The 13,819-nt window shown below is 42.5% G+C and overlaps 1 long non-coding RNA gene across 1 annotated transcript; it reads left to right on the top strand.

Moving 5' to 3' along the window:
- The first annotated feature begins 4,330 nt into the window (after positions 1-4,330).
- On the top strand, positions 4,331-4,918 carry LOC309873392. Its single transcript, XR_014316333.1, has 2 exons — positions 4,331-4,554; positions 4,667-4,918. It is a non-coding gene; the product is annotated as an uncharacterized lncRNA (long non-coding RNA).
- The last annotated feature ends 8,901 nt before the right edge of the window (positions 4,919-13,819 follow it).

Below are 13,819 nucleotides of genomic sequence, written 5' to 3'. Positions count from 1 at the left end.
AGCAAGTCACTATCACTGATCACAGAACAGAACACGATAGCAAATATAATGTTGAAAAAGTTTGAAATACTGAGAATTACCAAGTAGTGACAGAGACAGACACAAAGAAGATGCTGTTTGCTCGACACAGGGTTACCACAAACCTTCAATTTAAAAAAAAAACTCAGTATTTGCAAAGCACAATAAAATGAGATGCTTGTAAATGGAAAACACTCTAAAAAAGTTGGTTTTAAAGTTATAGTCAAGGGGCGCCTGGGTAGCTCAGTGGGTTAAAGCCTCTGTCTTCAGCTCAGGTCATGATCCCAGGGTCCTGGGACTGAGCCCCTCATCGGGCTCTCTGCTCAGCGGGGAGCCTGCTTCCCCCCTCTCTCTCTGCCTGCTCCTCTGCCTACTTGTGATCTCTGTCAAATAAATAAAATCTTTATTAAAAAAAAAAAGTTATAGTCAATATTAACATATTTTGGGGGGTGCCTGGGTGGCTCAGTTAAGCAGCTGTCTTCAGCTCGGGTCATGATCCCAGGTTCCTGGGATCAAGCCCCACATTGGGCTCCCCTCTCTCCTGTTCTTCCTCCCTACTTGTACTGTCTCTCTAAATATTTGAGAGCGAGCACAAGCAGAGAGGAGGGGCAGAAGGAGGAGGAGAAGCGGGCTCAATACCAGGACCCTGGGATCGTGACCTCAGCTGCAGTTAGCCACTTAACCAACTGAGCCACCCAGGCACTCCTAAATGGATAAAATCTTTTTCCCAAGTTGGCATTTATTTCATTCATTAGATCATAGCATGCTGAAGTCTTCATGGGCAAGTGAAGTGAATAACTGAACTACTTATCCTGATCATTTTGGCAATATAGTCCACCTGCTTCAACTTCAATCATCCAATAAACTAATGCCAAGTTCATTTATGATAAGGAAAAGAGGGGAAATTTCATCTGAATTACATTAACTCTCTGTGTCAGAGTGACAGAAACCTAGCCCAGGTATGAACTGCCCACACAGCTAAGACTTTTCAAGCCTCTTAATTTGTTTTTCAGTCATGTTACTACAAATGCACTGTAAACATTGCTATAAGTTTTTTCCAGTTCTGCCCTTTTAAATGGTAATTCAGAATTGTAATTATTCATCCACGTGTCCTTGAGTCTCCCCCACTAGACTCTGAGCCTTCCGAGAGAAGACACTTGTTTTCTTATCTCTGCATTCTCAGAAGCAATAATGTGCCTGGCACAAAATTTTTTTTTTAAGATTTTATTTACTTGAGAGAGAGAGAGAGAAATCAAGGAGAGACAAAGAGGGAGGAAGAAAGAATCTGAAGCAGACTCACACTGAGCGAGGAGCCCGACATGGTGCTCGATCCCACAACCTTGAGAGCATGACCTGAGCCAAAAGCTGGAGTCAGACACTCAACCGACTGAGCCACCCAGGTGCCCCCTGGCACAAATGTTTGGTCAATATTGCCTACTATATTAGCATATCAGCACAGTATTAATATTATTATTATTGTTGGCCCACACTACCTCTCACATACTGAGATAACATTCTTGTCCACTTACATTTTCATGTGTCCACCTTAATTTTAAGTTAATATCACTTTTAGAGATATGCTTCATATTTTGTAGAGGTACAATATGTCCAGAATAGGGTTTTTTTTGGATTTCACAAAACACTGTCATTTCTAATTAAACACTCTCAAGAAGCTACACACTATTTTCAACATAAAAGCAAAAATACTTTGACCGCAGACATCAAAATGTTCCATAGAGTTACCATGTGAATTGTATTTTCTTCACTTAATGTTCTACTTCAATGATTCTTAACCTGTGGCAATTTTGCTCCCCCGAGGAGATTTGACAATGTCTGGAGGTATTTTTAAGCTGTCACAGCTTGGGGGGGTGGGGGGCAGGTGCTTCTGACATCTAGAGGGCAGAGGCTAAGGGTGCTTCTAATCCTGCAATTCACTGGACAGCACAGAATTATCCAGACCAAAATAATGATACTGCTGAAATCGGGCAGCTCTATTGTATGGGGCCAAAAATGTCATTTCCTCCAGTACTTCACAAGTAAAAATATTGGGATGACAATGATGGGGTGGGGGAGTCTTAAGAAAGAAAATGTGCTAGGAGGCACCTGGGTAGCTGAGTCACTGAAGTGTTCACCTTGGGCTCAGACCATGATCCCAGAGTCCTGGAATTGAACCCTGTGGTAGGCTCCCTACTCAGCAGGGGCTTCTGTTTCTTGCTCTCCCTCTGCCCCTGCTCCTGTGCTCACTCTCTTGCTCGCTCACTCTCTCAAATAAAATCTTTTAAAAATAATTTTGAAAGGTTGGGGGGTGCACCTGGGTGGCTCAGTTAGGTTAAGTGACTGCCTTCAGAGGCACCTGGGTGGCTCAGTGGGTTAAAGCCTCTGCCTTCAGCTTAGGTCATGATCCCAGCATCCTGGGATCAAGCCCCACATTGGGCTCTCTGCTTCCCCCTCTCTCTCTGCCTGCCTTTCTGCCTACCTGTGATTTCTGTCAAGTAAATAAAATCTTAAAAAAAAAAAAAGTGACTGCCTTCAGCTCAGGTCACAGGATCCTGGAATCCCAGGATCAAGTCCCAGGGCAGCCTGCTCAGCACGGAGTCTGCATCTCCCTCTGACTTTCTCCTCTTTCATGCTCTCTTTTATTCTCTCTCTCAAATAAATAAATAAATAAAATCTTTTTTAAAAATAATATAATTTTATTTTATTTTATTTTTTTTTTTTAAGATTTTATTTATTTATTTGACAGAGAGAAATCACAAGTAGATGGAGAGGCAGGCAGAGAGAGAGAGAGGGAAGCAGGCTCTCTGCCGAGCAGAGAGCCCGATGCGGGACCCGATCCCAGGACCCTGAGATCATGACCTGAGCCGAAGGCAGCGGCTTAACCCACTGAGCCACCCAGGCGCCCCAAAAATAATATAATTTTAAAAGGGGGTGCCTGGTTGGCTCAGTCATTTAAGCATCTGCCTTTGGCTCTGGTCATGGTCCCAGGGTCCTGGGATTAAGACCCCACGTTGGGCTTCCTCTGACTCCTCCTTCCTGCTTGTGTTCTCTCTTTCAAATAAATAAATAACGTCTTAAAAAAATTTTTTTTAAAGGAAAGAAAATGTGGAAGGATGTAACACTGAACTGTAAACTGTAAACTGTGAGATTATCATCTCACACCTTGGCAACTGATGCACAATCATGATCTTTCTCAGGTAATATATAATATATATATTCATTTCTTCCACTAATACTTATAACCCACTGTGAACAATAATCTGAGAAAACTTCCTCCAAAGTGACAACTTTAGAAGGAATGAAACTTTATGTATCTCAGTTATATGCTAGGAGAACATAAGTGCAAAGGTAATTAGCTTATTCAGGATTATTTCTACAATTATATAGGATATATATTATTTCAAGAATGACTTTACCACTTCACAGCAGAACTGCCCCTACATTAACAGTTTACCCTTCAGGTGTTAAGAACATTTTTTTTTTTTTTTCTTTTTGAGAGTCTAAGTACTTGATTTAAAAGTTTCCTAAGCACTCCATTGCTAAATTAATGACATGGAAAATGTCACTAAAAGATGTGGGTCCTGTGTTACTTTCTTTTTGTAGAAACTTCCAGTGTGTGGAGACTCTGCAAAGGGGAGAGGTATGGAAGCTCCCCCCCATCCCACCCCCATAAGATTCATGCTTTACCTGTTTTTTCTCAAAGTGGGCAAGGTCTACACCTTCCAAATCACCTGAGGCACTTGTGAGAATGAAGCTTCCTGAACTCCAACCCAGATACTGCCTCTGGAGCCCAGAATCTGAAGCTTAGTAACGTGCATTTTAAAAACCACAAACTCTCCTCTGCACATTGAAGTTTGTCAGTCTCTGCTCCACTGAAGTAGCATGCTTATTTTTGCCAGAGTAAGCACCATACATGTTCAAACAAAAATCTTTCTTCTCACGGTTACCCTCTTCTCTTTCTCCCCGGGGACGTGCTGTGAGGGATTCTTAAGTAGGGGATGTTGACAATCACCAGGTATGTGGGAAAGGACAGAAACACGTGTTGCGATTTGGGCAAGAGCAGATTCCAAGATGGGAGAGAAAATGCTGAGAGAAACAGGCTGAGGGAAGAATCCAAGCAGAGTGGCGAAAGGAAGGTAGGGTAAGAGAAAGAAAGGTGACTCAGCAGATCTGCAGCAGTCTACTAATAATGTGCATTATGCCTGGATAGCTGATGGCTGGGGAAGAGGGGGAGGAACTAAAGCCAGCAGACTCCACACTCACCTGGCGGACTACTTAAGCCCCGCCCCCCAGCTCGCAGACGGTTGGGGGCAAGGGCGGCGGTTGGGGGTTGGGGGGCACCCCCAGTACCAGCCCGTTCAAATCCCTGAAGCCTATAATTTACATTTCTGAAAAGTCCTCTGGTGACGTGGGTGCTGCTCAGCTGGGAACCACATTTTGAGAAGTACAGGATTAGAGGAATTTTTAAGTTTTTTAAAAATCATTGGAGTGAGGGAAAAAAAACTAAGGGGAAGACGAAATTTTTAAAAGTAATCAAAGGTAGGTGCCTCCTTAGCGCAGTAGGCAGCGCGTCAGTCTCATAAAAAGTAATCAAAGGTGACAGTAGTAGTCTCTAATACCATGTTTTATGCATCTTTTTTTTGCTTCATAGTTTCCTCTTCAAGAGATCAGAAGAGAAAAATAAGAGAGGACATTGATTGGGCCAGTCGTACTGGATTAAGATGTTGCTTCCAGAGGATAATGAGGGAAGAAACCAGCAAAGTTTTACCCAGGTTGTTCTTGTCTAAACCAAATGCCTGTGGCAGTCCTGTCCTACTTGATCATATACGTGATCCTTTAGGACGGTATGGGTTGGTTCAATGAGAGAAAAAGAAGAGGTAATAATATAGGAATAAAATACAAATCATAATTAAATATACAGTTGACCCTTCCCCTGCATAATCAAATATCCGTGTATATTGGGGTGCCTGGATGGCTCAGTCAAGTGTATGCCTTTGGCTCAGACCATGATCCCACTGTTAGGTCCATTATTAAACAAAACGAGACTGAGACAAAGTGAAAGTTGTTTAAAGCTTTATTTTATGGTAAGTATTAGAAGTTAGACTGATTGGTCAGGGGAGACTGAGACAAGGTGAAAGTTACACAAAGCTCTATTCTATGCTAAGCATTAGATGTCAGACTGACCGGCCAGGGCCGCCTCCAAAGAGAGAGACCACCCCCCCCTTAGAGGCTCAAGAATTGACTGACTGACCGGTCAGGGCCGCCTCCGAAGAGGGCGACCCGTCCCCATCTTACAGATTACCTTTAATAGAGCAAAAGTCTGACCACACATAGGTGGCCAATGAGATTGTAGTCATGTTAGGTCACACGCAGGTGGCCAATTGAATTACAATTTACCCTATAGTAGCTGTTTGACCTAACTTATTACTCTGGTCAGAATTGGTGCTCAAGGTTGGCGCCCAAACAGCGGGGTTTACATTCCTTGGTGGTTAGGGAAAAGGTATGTGTGTTTCTAACTGACTGGATGTCTCCACCTGGCCCGACTCGTCCTTGTATCCTGGGCTCTGTTATTAAGAACTGGCCCACCTGGCCTTGTATTCTGGGTTCTGTTATTAGGAACTAGCTGACCATATTTTACTGGTTTCCCAGACTTGCTTCTAAGTAAGTTTCGGGGGGGGGGGCAGTGTCAGTTTAAGTTTTACTGCACAAACAACAAAATGGCTTTTAACCAAGATGGAGTTGCTGTGGCTAAATAGGTCCTTAACACCCACAATTCAAGGGTCACCCGTATTTTAAAAAACCTTTGTTTTCTTGAAATTTGCAAGAATAATGCAAGCTTATAGCAAATAGTTCAGGTAAGAAGCAAATTATGCAAAAAAGTAAGTGTAATGGTTTGAGGTATTGTATAACAGCTTTATTGAGATACAATTAACATACCATAAAATTCATCCTTTTAAGGTGTACAATTCAGTGGTTTTTAGTGTATTTGTACAGTCATGCAAGCATTACCATTATCTAATTTTAGTACATTTTTATCACCCCCCAAAGTAACACGTACCTATGAGCAATTACGCCCCATTTATTCCTTCTTCCTGCCTCTAGCTACCACTAACCTAATTTCTGTCTCTGTGAATTTGCCTATCGTGGGCATTTTATATAGATGGCCCTATATGATATGTGGCTGATTTCACTTAGAAGAATATTTTCAAGATTTGCTCATTTTCTAGCATATATTTCATCCCTTTTTATGACTGAGTAGTATGCCATTGTAGGGATTCCATTCATCAGCTGATGGACATTTGGGGTGTTTCCACTTCTTGATTATTATGGATAATGCTGCTATGAACATTTGTTTACAACTTTTTGTGTGAACATACATTTTTAATTTTCTAGATATATGTCTAGAGAAGAATATTTGGGTCAAGTAGTAACTCTACATTCATGTTTTTCTGTTTGTTTTAAAGATTTTTTTTTTTAAAGTAATTTTCATGTCCAATGAGGGGCTTGAACTCACAACCCCAAGATCAGGAGTCACATGCTCTACCGACTGAGCCAGCCAGGCACCTCTGCATTCATGTTTTTGAGCAACAGTCAAACTGTTTTTCAAAACAGCTACACCGTTTTACCCTCCTACCAGCCACATATGAGGTTTCCCATTTCTCCACATCCTCGCCGACACTTATTATCCATTTTTTTTACTAAAGCTATCCTAGTGAATGTTACCTCAGTAAAAAGTGATGTGCATTAAACACACAAGGTTCAAACAAGGATTAACTTCTTTAATCATGGACTTAAGTAAAGATTAACATCTGTAAATAAAGATTAGCCTCTTCTCTGCTTTGGGTGGCTTAGATGTATTTCCCAAAAAGTAGGGAAATACAGTTATTTTCAAGGTGTCTTTTAACTTTATGGTCAGAATTGTCACTGCCTTGGTATATAAATTCGCAGTCAATGCTAAGGAGTACCTAGCTAGTGATTCCTTGAGAAAGTACCAGAAGAACAATACTGGCAGGGGACAGACATTCAAACAAGTCTGATGATTAGGACTTGTCTCAAAGTTAGGCAAAAATAGACGCATATGCACTATGCGTCTCACCTTAAAAGCTTGATTTTCGCATTAGGAAGACTTGTCAGCCCCTTCTCGCTTCTCCAACTCTTTGTTCACTCAAGAAACAGTTCCTTAGCACCGGAGTGTGCCAGACACTGTACCTGTCGGTACACAGTGCTGCCTAAGACAGAGTCCCATGGCCTCAAGGAAATCAGTGTTAAGAAGAGTAGACCGCTACATAAATAAAATTCAGTATAGTATATACTGTGTACCAGTATATCACCAAAATGGCTAAAACTTAAAAATGAAATGACCAAGTAATGGCAAGAATGTACAGCAGCTGAACTCTCAGACAGTTGATGGGAGTTGAAATTGACCCAACTGCTTTAGGACTGACCCAACCACTTTAGGACAGTATTTGGCAGCTCGATGGTATTTGGCAGCTTGATGATCACATACCCCATAACCCAGAAATTGTACTTTTAGATACATACTTAATAGAAATGCATATGTAAGGTAACTGATTTTAGTATATGTGCTGCCAAAGCGAACACCATATGTAAGGTAACTGAAAGATAGGGATAAGAAAGTTCATAGCAGGGCGCCTGGGTGACTCAGTGGGTTAAAGCCTCTGCCTTCGGCTCAGGTCATGATCCCAGGGTCCTGTGATTGAGCCCCGCATCGGGCTCTCTGCTCTGCAGGGAGCCTGCTTCCTCCTCACTCTCTCTCTCTCTCTGCCTGCCTCTCTGCCTACTTGTGATCTCTGTCTGTCAAATACATAAATAAAATCTTTAAAAAAAAAAAAAGAAAGTTCATAGCAACCTGTTCTTAGTAGCTGAAAATGGAAACAATTCAAATGTCTGTCAGTAGTAAAAAATGATAAATTATACAGCAGAATACCATACAGCAGCGAAAATTAACAAACTATTACTAGGAACATGAGTGAGCCTGAGGCACAGAATGTTGAACCAAAGAAGCTGGATGGGGGGGGGGTGCTGTACAAGCCTGTACAAGAAAGAGACGTGGCTCATATATAAGCCAGAGCAGTTAACTCTTTATAGGAGGGAACCAGGGAAATCTCTCTAAAAATGTTGCCAGTGCCAGATTTTGAAAGATAAATTTTACAAGCAGATGAGAGGGGATAAAGAAAAGAGCATTGCAGGTAGAGGGAGCACGATGCCCAAAAGTACAGGAAGGCATAAGATCGTATGGTGTGTTTTAACAATCATAAGCAGTTTTATATTCTTGGAGTGTTAAGTGGAGAGGGATGGCAGGAGGGAGATGCAAATGATAAGATTGACCAGGTCAGTAGCAACCAGGTCATGAAAATCCCTTTCATCCCAGCTAAACAGCTTGAGCTTCAACTGTAGACCTTAGCTTTTCTATGGAAATATATCCCCCTGAAGCTCTGATGAAAACCATGAGCTATCTCGGAGAAATGCACATACAAAATTTTGTACATCATTCACAATTCCTCTGATGCCCATCCATTGACTCCTACTTCATGCATCTCAGACTAAGAATCCCATCCTTGCAGTAGTTAAAAGGAGATTAATTAAAGAGCTTTAAACAGAACAGGGGAGGGATCAGATTTATATTTTAGAAAGATAACGAGGCAATATGGAGGTTAAGACTGGAAGTCAAGCCAGGGTGACATGTAGGAATGATTAAAATGGTAAAAGAACAAAGAAGGGCTTGAACTAAGTGTCAGAGCTGAATTCTATGGGTGTTCATAGGTAGAATAGTCAAGGATTTGTGGCTGGTTCTATGTGACAGAGGGAGAAGGCAACTCCTGGGATTCTCCTATGTTTCTACCATGAGTTAGAAGTCAGACCACCTACTAAAGACAGGAACTAAAGAGTGTCAAGGACATTTGGATTGAAAATTATCTTCTTTCTCAAATAGAAGTAGGCTATACCCTGACTGGTTAAGCTTCAGGTCCATTCTGATTAGTGTTGGAGCTCAGGCTGCTGGCCTCTGGTAACATCCTTTGCATTTGGGTCTTAAGGCCTGGGTGAGAGCAAATCAGTCTGCATGCACAAATTCACAAAGGTATTATGGCTTTGTTTTGGAAAATGTAAGCAGGTTCTGACACCCACCATCTCTCCTTGTCCATGTGTATGAAGAAGGGAAGAGGTCTAACATTTGGGTCCCATGCCTACTGTGACATTGAGCCATCGTAGTGGGCTATGACATTTGTAAAGCAAGGTTTCCTCCCCCATCTTCCAGAACTGAAACACTGTTAGGCTTAGACCATCGAAACACTTTCTTTTGCTGGGTGAAGATTACCCTGGGGTATTTGGTGGACATCAGTGCCTGGTCACTACAGATCATACTGCAATGGGCAAGGACTATCCTATGGCAGAGGACTAGTACACTCTGGTGTTCTATGGACAGCCAAGCAGTCAAAAAGAATATAGGCAGATTTTTCAGTTCCATCTATGAAGACAATTTGAACCTTTGGAATCTGAAATTATCACACCAGGCAGACAAGTTGAAGGCTCTAACTTATCTGATTTGAACATTAAGAGGAATGTGACCTCATTTTGAATCCCAGGGGAGTGAAACAGAATATATTGGTTTAATCAGATTTGCATTTTGCAAAAGATCACTCTGGCTGTTTTAGAGAAAATACAATGGAGAGAGGCAGATATGGATGCAGGAATCCAAGAGGCCTCTATGATTAGAGAGGTGAGAGGGGATGGTGGCTTGAACCAGAGACGGGAGGGGATATGGAAGCCAATGGAATGGATTTAATATATATCCCATGTAGGTTAGAAAGAGACTAAATAGGGGACAGCCTGGGTGGCTCCAGTTGGTTGAGTGTTTGACTCTTGATTTCAGCTCAGGTCATGACCTCAGGGTTGTGAGATTGAGCCCCACATTAAGCTCCACACTCAGTATGGAGTTTGCTTGGAATTCTCTCTCTCCCTCTCCCTACGCCCCTCCTCCCATTCATGTGTGTGTGCACTCTCTCCTTCTAGACAAGTAAATAAATATTTTTTAAAAGAAAGAGACTAAATAGAACATGGTAATTGATGGAAGATGAGGGGGTGGTGAGGGGAAGGGAGGAGTTATAGATGACTCCTAGTTGTCTGATTTGTACATCTGGGTGGATGGTAGAACACACTCAGCAGAAGGACCAGATGGGGAGCTAGGAGCTAGGAAGTGCAATTTCATGTAACATTTGTAGACTTTATGAGACATCCAAATGGTATGCTAAGCAGATATTTGAGTCAGGTCTGGAGTTCAGAGGAGAGGTTCAGTTAAACATTTAATGTAGAATTTATTCACATACAGATGGTAATTGAAAGCCTGAGGTGAGAATAAGTGAGATCTATTGAGATTTTAAAGAGAAGAGGATCCAGAACAATATCAACATTTAAAGGTTGTGTCAATGGGGGAAAGTCAGTGCAGCAAACTGAAAAGTGCAGGAAGAAAAGAGTGTGGGATCACAGAGATCAGAGAAAGAGACTATTTCAAGTATCTGAGTGTGTTAAATGATTCTGAACAGTCAAGAAGGATTCTGGAAAATCTGTTGATTTTAACTGAGATGGGTTATACTAAAAAATGTAACACACAAACCAATCAGAAAATCTGTTAGCCTGATATGGGAGTTGGGCGAGGGGGACCCTTGCTGTGATGGCTTAACCCCTCAGTTACTAGGTGATGGAGGTCCAAGGAGGAGGGTCTGGGACAGGGAAAGAGAAGAGGTAACGGGGTGGGGTTGGCGTGGTGACAGCTCTTTATAAATCTCCTACAGAAGTATTCTAATAACACAAAGCACAGATATACTTGTGTGATATGGCTCAATGTTTTCTATGGTTTTAGCAGCAAAAGATCATTGGGAACCTGGTGAGAGATCTTTCTGTGTAAGGGTGGGAACCAAAGCAGGGTTCAAGTAGGTTGGGGAAGGGAGGAGGACCAGAGGACAGAGAGAATGGATGTAGCAGTTCTTCCAAGAGCTTTGTTCAGCTTTTGGACTGAGTGAGGGCTGGAAGTAGAGGTGGGGGGAAATTATTTTTAACATGTTGGCAGGGACCTAAACAGGCATGGACCATAAACACAGATAAGACAGAGAGGCCACAGTTAAAAGCAGGGATACCTCTTTCATATGAATAGAGTGAAATTTTATTTTACTTCTTATTTTAATTTTATTTACCATTTTATAGATATGGTAGGCAGAAATGGAGGAATTCTTACATGATGTATTCCTCCCCCCTCCCCCGCCCCATGAGGTATGAAGTGAGAGTTATTTTCTGAGAATGAGAGGATATGTAAGAGATCAGAAGTTTAGGGGTGTCTGGGTGGCTCAGTGGGTTAAAGCCTCTGACTTCAGCTCAGGTCATGATCCCAAGGTCCTGGGATTGAGCCCCACATCGGGCTCTCTGCTCCATGGGGAGCCTGCTTCCTCCTCTCTCTCTCTGTCTCTCTCTCTGCCTGCCTCTCTGCCTACTTGTGATTTCTCTCTCTGTCAAATAAATAAAAAATCTTAGAAAAATAAAAAAGATCAGAAGTTTAATAAATGTAGGTCGATGAGGGGAACCTGGGAATTTGCATTAGAAGATGATATGGATGATGCTGGTTCAGGGACTACACTTTCAGGGAAAAGTACAGAGAAACTGTATTGATTGTATTGATTGATCATATCAGAGAAACTGATATGATTTGCATTAGAAGATGATATGGATGATGCTGGTTCAGGGACTACACTTTCAGGGAAAAGTACAGAGAAACTCTATGGTTACACCTTCATCTCCCAGTTGGATCACAGCAGAATTCCCTCATTGTGTCCTGCTCCATTCATGCCTTCCCCACAGTATAATTTCTACACAGTCCCCAGAGTGATGTTTTCCAAGGAAAGTCAGACCATTTCAGACAAAGGCGTAAAACCCTTCAGTAGCTCCTCTGGAACAAACTCCCAAGTCCTCGTTTGGATCCATAAGGCCTTCATGATGTGTCCTCTGGGCACCCTTCCCACTGCATCTTCTACTACTGTCTGCATTTCAGTCACGCTATCACCTTGTTCTTCCTCTAACAAGTGAAACACCTGCCCACCCCAGGATCTTTGCACCTGCTATTCTCTGGAGCCTCCTCCCACACCTTGGTTCTCAGCTTATTCAGGTCTCTGCTCAAAAGTCACCTCCTCATGATGCCTTCTTAGACCATGGTGTCTAAAATAGCACCACCTCCTCTCCCCATCCTCCCACTCCCATTACTTTCTGTCTCCCTTCTTGGCACTTATTTTTCCTGGAAGCACTTATCATGATCCTGACATGTATTAAATATCTCTAAGGCTGTTTTTTTCATCCCCCATCTACCCTCCAATAGGGGATAAACTTCACAAGGCCAAGGCCATGATCCATCTTGTTGATTTTGCATCTTTCTTTAGTGCTTATAAAAATACCTGTCATGAAGTTGGTGCTTATTCAATATCTGATTTATTGATGGCTGATGTCAACTATGATGGGATTTTGTCAGAGTAGAGACAGAAGGTCAGAAAGACAAAGTCAATGAAGATGTATGCCAAAGACTGACAAAATGATAGGCCATCCTATCAAAGCTGAGAAAGGAACAAAAGAGGGGACTAGATGAAGAGAAAGGGGAAGGTTTAGAATTAGATATTCCAAAGAGGTTGGGAAATGATCATAATGGGAAAAGCTAGTCAAGCAGAAGGGTAATGCAAGAATTTGTGGTCAGGAATGGGATCCTTGTGTTTGTGATTTTAGAGGGAAAGCAGAGGGGCACAGTTTCTATGTGTCCTGTGCAAGTCCATGTTAGAGGACCAAGGAGAAGGTCATTGGAGATAAGGTGGTCAAGAAACTGAGGGACTCAGGTGTTGGCTATCACAAGAGACTTCAAAGTGACCAAGGATGAGCCTGGTACCAAAGACCTGAATGATGAGAGGGGGGAGGTTGGAGTAACCACAGGAAATGAGCCTCCATGGAGTAGGTGTTTTTATGAGAGTAGCGGCTTTGAAATACTGATGGAGAGGAAGGACAAGGGGCTGTCCTGCAGTAAATAGATATGAGTGTATATCCACCACCACCAAGGACTCTCTAGAAGAGAAGAGGGTTTCAGTTAATGTAAGGAGGTATGGAGAACATTCCTGGAAGATGTGGAGGGTGAAGGTGAATTTGCTGATCACAGAGCAGCTGCTCCAGGGGGCACATTGGAAAATAGCGAGGGGAGCAGGGAACACAGAAATATGGAGCATATGGTGATGGTGTCCCAGTGCTGGCATTCTCAAACTTTAATTTGCCTGAGAATCCTGGGGGGAGGGCTTGTTATAACACAGACCGCTAGGACCCACTCCCAGAGTTTATGGTTGAGTGGATCTGGGCAGGGCCCCTGAGAATTTGTATGACAAGTTGTATTATAAGTGATGTGAATGCTCTCTGATCCAAGGACCATACCTCCAGACCACGGAGGTAATGTGAAACCAGTGACTAATGTGGCATGGGAGATAGGAATGGGGAGGGCAGAGGAGATTGGTCCCAACCACTTCCCGGAGGATGGCAGATTCTGCACTAATGAACAGAGGGGTTGGTTCCCCTCACTCTAGGGGGTATCAGCTTGACCCTGGTGGCCTCAGTGTATTCAGTGTGAGGTGGGGGTGAGGATCTGGTCTTAATTCAAATGATGTCAGTATGGTCCTGGAGAATACACCAGAAATCTTTCTTATGGAACATCCCTTTCAGGAGCCTAGCACAGAGCAGTGCTACCTTGCTAATGGAAGAATATTTCTATTATGCC

This window comes from Mustela nivalis (genome assembly GCF_964662115.1).
Source record: "Mustela nivalis genome assembly, chromosome: 9".
Classification (NCBI taxonomy): domain Eukaryota; kingdom Metazoa; phylum Chordata; class Mammalia; order Carnivora; family Mustelidae; genus Mustela; species Mustela nivalis.
Note: the sequence above shows the minus strand (reverse complement) of the source record. Positions and strands in the feature narration are given on the sequence as shown.